The 7472-nt window shown below is 62.2% G+C and overlaps 1 long non-coding RNA gene across 3 annotated transcripts; it reads right to left on the bottom strand.

Moving 5' to 3' along the window:
- Positions 1-800: 800 nt before the first annotated feature.
- Positions 801-6050, bottom strand: LOC123479947 (uncharacterized). 3 transcript variants are annotated; one of them, XR_011650933.1, is made up of 5 exons: positions 5964-6050; positions 4413-5435; positions 1780-3935; positions 1068-1423; positions 801-921 (listed from the first exon to the last, which is right to left on the bottom strand). It is a non-coding gene; the product is annotated as an uncharacterized lncRNA (long non-coding RNA). The 3 variants fall into 3 exon arrangements; XR_008426215.1 differs by having other exon boundaries at positions 1780-5435; XR_008426214.1 differs by lacking the exon at positions 5964-6050 and adding an exon at positions 5551-5857 and having other exon boundaries at positions 1780-5435.
- Positions 6051-7472: the final 1422 nt, after the last annotated feature.

The following is a 7472-nucleotide window of genomic DNA, read 5'->3' as shown; positions in this document are numbered from 1 at the left end:
CCACGTGTCACCGGCACCAGCTTAGGAGGAGCTGGGAGCCTGGGAGCCTCAGACCCCAGCTCGAGGGCCCCTCTGGGTTGCACGGCACTTGGGCCCACCGCTGAGCCCCCTTCTCGAGCATAGCCTGAAAGCTGGCTGAGGGGGGCCTCCCAGGCCAGGGCCACCACATCAGAGGACACCCAGGTGGCCGGGCTGTGGGGTTTCCGCAGACTTGGGAGTGGCCTCAACAACTCCTGGCTAACGGCTCCGGTTCCCTGGCCTAGTTTTTGTAAATAAAGTTTTATTGGCACACAGGCCCACCCATTCGTTCACATATTCCGGCTTCCTGCTACAAGCAGTGTGGTTAGATGGAGTCCCTAAGCCCTGCAGGCCCCAAATGCTTACCGTGGGGCCCTGTACAGAGTAAGATCCCGCCCAATGTCACAGCCATGGGAGGGCTCCCCAAGGGTGGTGTCCTGTCGGTGGCACCCGGTTCCACTTCTAAGGGGGCCTCTCAGGCTCCCCTGGGGACTTGCAGACCCCGCCAGGCCCCGTGCCGTCCTCTCCGGGCCCCCTGCCTCTTGCTGGCAGTCACACCACAGTGCCCACAGGGCTCCCAGCTGACGAGCCGCCTGGCGGATGCGTTAACTATTAATGAAGGAGTCGGCCGATAATGAGGGTGATCGCAGATGATGAGCCAGAGCTGGCAGCGGAAGGCTAATGAGAGTTAAAGGGATCGGCCACCTCCACGCAGGAGCCTTTCCGGGGGTGGACAGCCAGGGGCGGGGATGTGGGAGGATGGCAGTTGGCACAGGGCACAGGTTGGGGGCCGTGGGAACACTGTTACTTATTCCAGAACGCAGCACCTGGGGCTGGAAATGACCGCGGGGCGGAAAGAGTACCTGGGCTTCGGGGGTGGGGGTGGTCCCCAGCCGGTCCGGCCTGTGGGGGAGGAGGGTGGGGGGGTGAGTCAGAGCAGACAACTGGAGCCTCCTCCTTGCCACTACCTGTCATTGATAACTGTCCCCTCACTGCTGCCCCCACCTCGCCACAGCCCCTTCCAGCTCCTTCTGTCCAAAAAGACCCACCTGTTCTCGGGCCATAGGTGTGCTCAGCTGAAGACACGGACATACCGCCAGAGAGAGGAGACAGAAGGGAGAGGGTGGATAGGGGCTTCCTGGAAGAGGAGGAAGGCCAGGCAAGATCTGGGTGAACGCAGATGAGAGGGCGAGGCAGGCTGGGGCGGGAGGGTCGGAGGAGGGTGAAGACTGGGTGACAGGGAGCAGGGGCTTCCGCTGGTGAGGGAGGGTGGGCTCTTGGGCCGGGCGTGGGGATCCAATTTCTCAGGGGGCTCCCTGGGCGATCTGGGCTCCTGGGCGGGGGTGAACCCCTGGAGTGAACCATCTTTTCCTTGGGGGTTGGCTTGGCTCCTTCTCACGGGGGCCTGTTCAGACACAGAGAATGCTCTTCAGGGACAGGGCCCTGCCATGTGGCTGTGGTGTGTGTGTGTGTGTGTGTGCTCATAGGTACAAGCACACGTGTGTGCAGGTGTGCAGAGCTGCACGGCAGCAGCCTGGGTGTGGCAGGAAGGGTGGGGCCGGCGGGGCACTCAGGCCCCTGTGCACTGGCCAATGCGGTTGAGTCCCAGACTCTGGGGCCTGGGGGCTGCCCCTAGGCGGCAGTGCCTGGCCCCTGGGCCACCAGGCTGGGTGTATAGTGGCCCAGAGTGTGATGGGCAAACGAGGGACGTGTGGGGCGCAGACACCGTTAGCTGCTCGAGAAGGGGAGGTGGCCCAGGACCTGTCTGGGTCAAGATGTTGTAAACCCTCTGTGGCACGAGGGCGGGCACTCCCTCTCAGCAGTGGGGTGGGGGGCTTCTCCCAGTCTGTGCACGAGAAGCTCTCCTGGCGGCAGTGTGCCTAGTTGTTACTGAGATCCAGTGCAGTCAGGGCTGTTGGAATATTAATAAAAATAATAAGATCCCTTAAATACTGTGTTTTCCGATGACTGGCCTTCCGGCCGTTTTGAAAGCGCTTGGAGACTCGAGCCGGGCGTCCGGAGCTGATGGACAGACTGGAAAGCAGCCCCAGGGGAGGCCCTGGTGGGGGGCTCCTGTTGAGCATCCCAGCGCTTCCGAGGGTTGATTGCAGATCCCACGCTCCCTGATGAAGTGGAAATTCACCGCCTTGCTGCTGAAACCCCTTCTGCAGTCTTTCATCCACTCAACAGATGGTGTTTCTCGGGCCGCCTTTAATGGCCTCAGAAATTAAATTAGTGAGAAGTGGAGAAGTCCCATAATATTAAAAGTCATCCATGGCTTCAGGAATCCGGTGAATTTCCATCTACAGAAGCAAACTTACAAGAAGAGAAGCCGGGAGCGAGGTTCCGCTGTAAAGTGGCTCTGCCCCCCACCAGACTCCGTGGGCCAGCGTGGGGGCTGGGCTGGGGCTGCGAGGGGGGACCTGCCTCCCAGCACCAACCCAAAGGGCAGGGCCAGCAAGGGAGACTCTGCAGCCCCTGGCAGGCACCGAGGAGGGAAGGGGCGTGTCTGCTCTCGGCAGCCCCGCTGCGTGTCTGGCCCAGGTATCCCCGGTGTGAGAGACGGGAGACAGGGCCCAGGTATGTTCATGCAGAACTGTCTGCAGTTTACAGGCTGGGAGCCGTCCCCCCAGACTGAGATCTGCAGCCTGCACCACCCCAGGCCCAACCCTGCAGGGACCCTCGGTGAGGGCTCACGCCAAGCTGGGGCCACACGGGCCAGAGCCTGCGCCTCCCTCCAACAACGGTGGGGAGTGGCCACGGCCTCTTTCCCCGTTGTCACGCTGGATGCAGCTTCCTGACGCTGCCATCAACTCAGCTGTCTGGGGAAACATCACGCCAAGCCACCGCTGCCCAGAAACCCTTCCCGTGACGCACACCACTGTGGCTTTTTCTGCAGCTGCGATCATCTGAACCCAGGTCCCCAGGTCTCCCCCGAATGAAGCGACTCGGAAGAGCTCCGGCTGTGCTGGAGAACAGCAGGTTCTGGCACTCCGAAGGGGCCCGAGGTACTTACTCCCAAGGGCTTGGCGGGGGGCGCAGCCCCCATGTGGCCGCTGCGCGGCCAGGGGCGACTCTGAACCCCACGAGGAAGGCACACGTGTCCCAGTTCCCTGCAGATGGGCTTCTGTTTATCACACTTCTTTCCCATTTTGCTCACCCGCCTCATGTGTGATTTCACTGCTGAGGATCTAACAAATTTATCTTTAAAACTGGGCCAAGAGAACCGCCCCCAACACCTCCTCAGGGGCCCACCCGCTGCTGATCATCCCGGCTCCACAGTCACGCACCCAGCGAGGGAGGGAGCACCAGGCAGCAACCTGCAATCTGCCGGACACAGGGTCCCCCCATGGCCTTTAGAAGACAGGCCCTTGGACGGGAGGCGGGGCCTCAGGCCCCTCCCAACCAGACACCTGGCTGCTCGCACTGGTGTCCTCGGGGAAGGCCTGGCACCTGCCCCTCACCCCCACGGCCCCTCCAAGAGCTTGTGGGTGTCAGCCGAGAGCCCGTCCTGCAGCTGCAGGGATGGCAACCAGCCTCTGAGGCTCCCCAGGTGGGGGAGGCGAGTCGCAGCCCAGTCAGCTGTCCCTCTCGTGTTCGAGGGGCACCTGCCAGGCAGGACAGCACCTCCGTCCCAGGCTGAGGACATGGCCAGCTGGGGCTCTGAGCGGGGTCTGAGTCACAGGAAGTCACACAGCACTCACCCCACACTGAGACTTCGGGGGAGCTCAGAGAGGACCCGAATTCGGAACAGCATGTGCGCAACTCCCCACATCAGGTCTCAGTACCTACCGCCTGCATCTTCCAGGGCCCCTCTGCGCAGCAGCCCCAGCCTGTGGCCGGCCTTCACCCACCTGCCCCTGCGCTGCCTGCTGGAAGCTGGCTCCCTTCCCCAGACAGAAACTTTTCAGGCATTTCTGTGGGAATAATGAAAACATGTTCGTTTTTCAGCCAGGCAAGCGGCCTCCTTACTGCTCCGTCGGTGGACGGTGCCCGTGTGTTCCAGTCCACACCGTCAGCCGCTGTCCACTTGGCGCTGGGGGGACCGGGTGATGACTGGTCAGCCACAGAGTGTGGGTGCAGGCTGGCCTCCATTTCTACTGAGACAGCCTGTTAGCGTCTCTCCTGCCTCCGTCCCCAAGGACGGCCCTGGCTCCCGCGCTCAGACAGAGCAGGGTGTGAGGCCGGGTCCAAACGCCAGCGCCAAGCGGACATGCTGGGTGCGCGGTCCCCGCATGTGCTGAGCTCCCCTCACCTCCGCACCTTTGTCTGTGAAAGGAAAGCGCCGTTGTTCCCCGGTCACGGGACCGTCCTGAGGACGAATGGGATTGGGCAGGCGAACCCACTCTGGGGTCAGTGGCAGGGATCTGAGTTGGTTAGGAGGCTTTGGTTACCTGAGACTTAAAATCCAGCTCCAACTGGTTTCAACTGTGAAGATTTATTTCGTCTTCTAACTGAGGAGCCCAGAGGCCTCTGGGTCCCGTGCAGTGTGGTCGAGTCCTGCTCTGCACTCCTCCGGGCTCTGTTTTCTTCACACCTTGGCTGAGTCCTTGTGCTGGCTGCCCTCGTGGTCACAGTATGGTTGCCAGGAACCACCCCTTGTCCTCCCATCCCCTCCTTCCCATCTAGGGAGAGCAGGGGCACGTCACTTCCTGAGACAGTGGAACGTGAGTTCTGAGGTTCACCGTGATGGGATTGGCTCTGTATCATGGCGAGGGGTGTGACACCTGCTCAAGCCTCTGTGTCCCCCCTCAGTCCTGGTAGTGGGGTCAGCGTGCAGTCTGGTGGGGTGGGGGAAGTAAGGGAGACGGCACCACCCCTCTCAGCTCCACCCCTGCTGTGGCTCGTGAAGACTCCTCACAGGCAGGTGACCCAGCCTGGTAATGGGCCATCTGCACAGCCCTGGCCACCCCCCACCCCCGCCTCCTCCGGCTTGCCCCTGAACAGGTGGACACTTGGCCCAACCTGAGCAGGATGCTGGGAGCCTCAGACCTCACCCCGGCCTGCAGGCTTCTTAGAATAACAGGCTACAGGGGGATTTCTCCTTCTTGCCAAATAAAGCCATTTCCCCCCAAACCTATGGCGACATTCTCGCTCCTTTCTTTGTTGTCCATAGTAGACAGAACCTCATGCCGTGTCTCGCCTTTTCCTTTGTCCCCAAACTCACGCCAACTTGTCAGCTTGTGACGGTGTAACAGTGACACCTTACCGAGAGTGAACACTGTGTTTCCTCTAGTTCTGATGGGCACCGACGTGGAAACAGGCTCCCAGCGGTCTGACAATGCGGGGGGAGTGGCCTCCTGGCTCCTGTCCTGGGCTCTCCTCCCGTGGTGCGGGACTGCCCGGGGCTCTGTGTTGGGGGAAGGCGCTCTCTGAGTCCCGGGCAGCTTTGCGACTCTCTGAATTCTGCGCCGTGGCTGCAGGAGAGAAACCAATGGGCACTCTGCCGGCGATGCCCACCCCACCAATTCTTTGTTTTCTTAAGGATCCCCTTCTCCCCCACTCCTTCCCCTGGGCTGACTGAGGACTCACACTTCTGTCCCGCCGGGCTGGAGGTGGCAGCGGAGACTCAGGCACACTCAGAATGACGGACACCTGCCTAAGAGACTCGGCCATGCCCGACACGGGCTGGACTCCATATCACCTCCAACCCGGGGGCCTGTGCAGTGGGGGCTGGAGAAGGGCGGGGCCTGCTCCATGGGCCACACAGTGTGGGCCCTGGGAGGTGATATCACTGGAGGGGTCCCGTCACATTTGGCCTCGACCGCCCCCCAGAGCCTCCTTCATAAATAACCGTCACACACGGTCAGTCTCCGTGTTTGTCCTGTTTGCAGCCCGGCTTCCGTGTTTCTCCACCTTGGCCCCGTCCCCCAACCTGAGCCCGGGACTGCCTGCTCTCTGGCCAGGTGCCTGTGGCTAAGAAGGAGAAATGACCCGCCGCACACCTCGCCTCTTGGTCCCCACAGAGCACCGAGAGGGCTCCACGCTGGCCACAGACGGGGCTCCAGCGCCTTTCGTCACGCCGGCCTCACGCTCCAGCCAAGCCCCGGTGTTTGTGAAACACTTTCTAACCGCCCTTCTCCCCTGGGCCCTGAGTTGCTCTCCCGACGCAGGCTGGAGGATGTTAACATCACCCCAGTTGGCTGGCAGGAGTCCAGCGTGGAGAGGTGCCAAACCATGAGTGGGGGGCAGGCACCCAGGCCCTGCTGCTGCCCACCGGCCCTTCCCGCCCACCGGCCCTTCCCGCCCATCTCCCTGGGCTGCAGCAGTGGGCGCCCCTCAGTGGGGGGTGCTCCTCTCTGCGCCCCCACACCAGGGCCAGCTGTGCTGGGTAACCAGGCAGCGGCACAGAGGCTGCTTCCTGGGCTCAGGGCACCAGGGGACGCTGCCTGGTGACGCAGCCCCGTAGGAGCCCGTGCCACCTGGGAGTCTCTGGGCAGCCAGTGGGTTCCTGCTCTTCATCGCGGTGACGGTGCCCCTCTCAGCTGCGGGGGACCAGTCCTTCGTCCTTGGGACATGGAACAAGCTCCTCTCGGGAGTCTGGATGTCCAAAGGACATTTGGAGCAATGGGAACACAGCCCTGTACCAGTCAACGCCCTGGCCCCAGCTGTGAACAGACCCGGAGAGGCCACTCCTGTTCTCGGGAGACCCGGGTCCCAGAGGTCTGGGAGGAGCTATGTCTTGGGGTTCTGCCCTGGCAGCAGAGAGCCAGCCTCTGGTCTCATCTGTGGAATGAACAGGGAGAAGTGGGGTCTCCACGGCCCTGGGAGATACCCCCACTCCCTGGAGGCGTGTGTGTGATGCCTGCCCCCCCCCCCCCCAGTGGCTTCTTATGCAGCTCCAAGTGCCTGCAGCTGCTGCGGGGAGGGGCCGATTAGCCTCTGCTTTCCCCGTGTATGTCCCTGCTTCTCACCCAGCTCCATCTCAGACCTTCTCCCACAAACCACCCAGTCCGGGCGCACGCTCCTCTCGGAGTGGGGATGGGACCGTTTCCCCAGAGGGCAAGCGCCCTTCACGCTCTGGCTTCCTGGCGGCTGAGCACTTGGTCTGGGTGACCCTGGAGACCAGCCAGAAAAGCCACCTGGGCTCCAGCCCCAGGGCACGTCTCTGGCCCCTCCCTGACCCTGACCTTCCAGCTGCAGCCCAGATGCAGGAGAACACTGTGGGGAAGACTGGGCTTCTAAGTACGTGGTGGGCTTTTTGGGGTTTTTATGTTTGTTTGTTTTGTTTTTCTGCGTTTTCCAATTACCACCTTGGAACTGGAAGAACGTGTTGAAGGTGTATTACGGCGACGGGTGTGAGCCCGGCTCCGCTGCCAGAGGCTCCAGCTGGAACCCTGGCTCTGCAGCCTGAGTTGCGGCTTCCGCTCCTGAGCCCCCCTGATCTGTGAGGTGGGGGAGGTGACCGTGGCGGCTGCCAGGGGCGTCCTGAAGATACATGGGACCATGCGTGG

This window comes from Desmodus rotundus, chromosome 1 (genome assembly GCF_022682495.2).
Source record: "Desmodus rotundus isolate HL8 chromosome 1, HLdesRot8A.1, whole genome shotgun sequence".
NCBI lineage: Eukaryota > Metazoa > Chordata > Mammalia > Chiroptera > Phyllostomidae > Desmodus > Desmodus rotundus.
The sequence above is the reverse complement of the archived record's forward strand: the minus strand, read 5'-3'. Positions and strand labels throughout refer to the sequence as shown.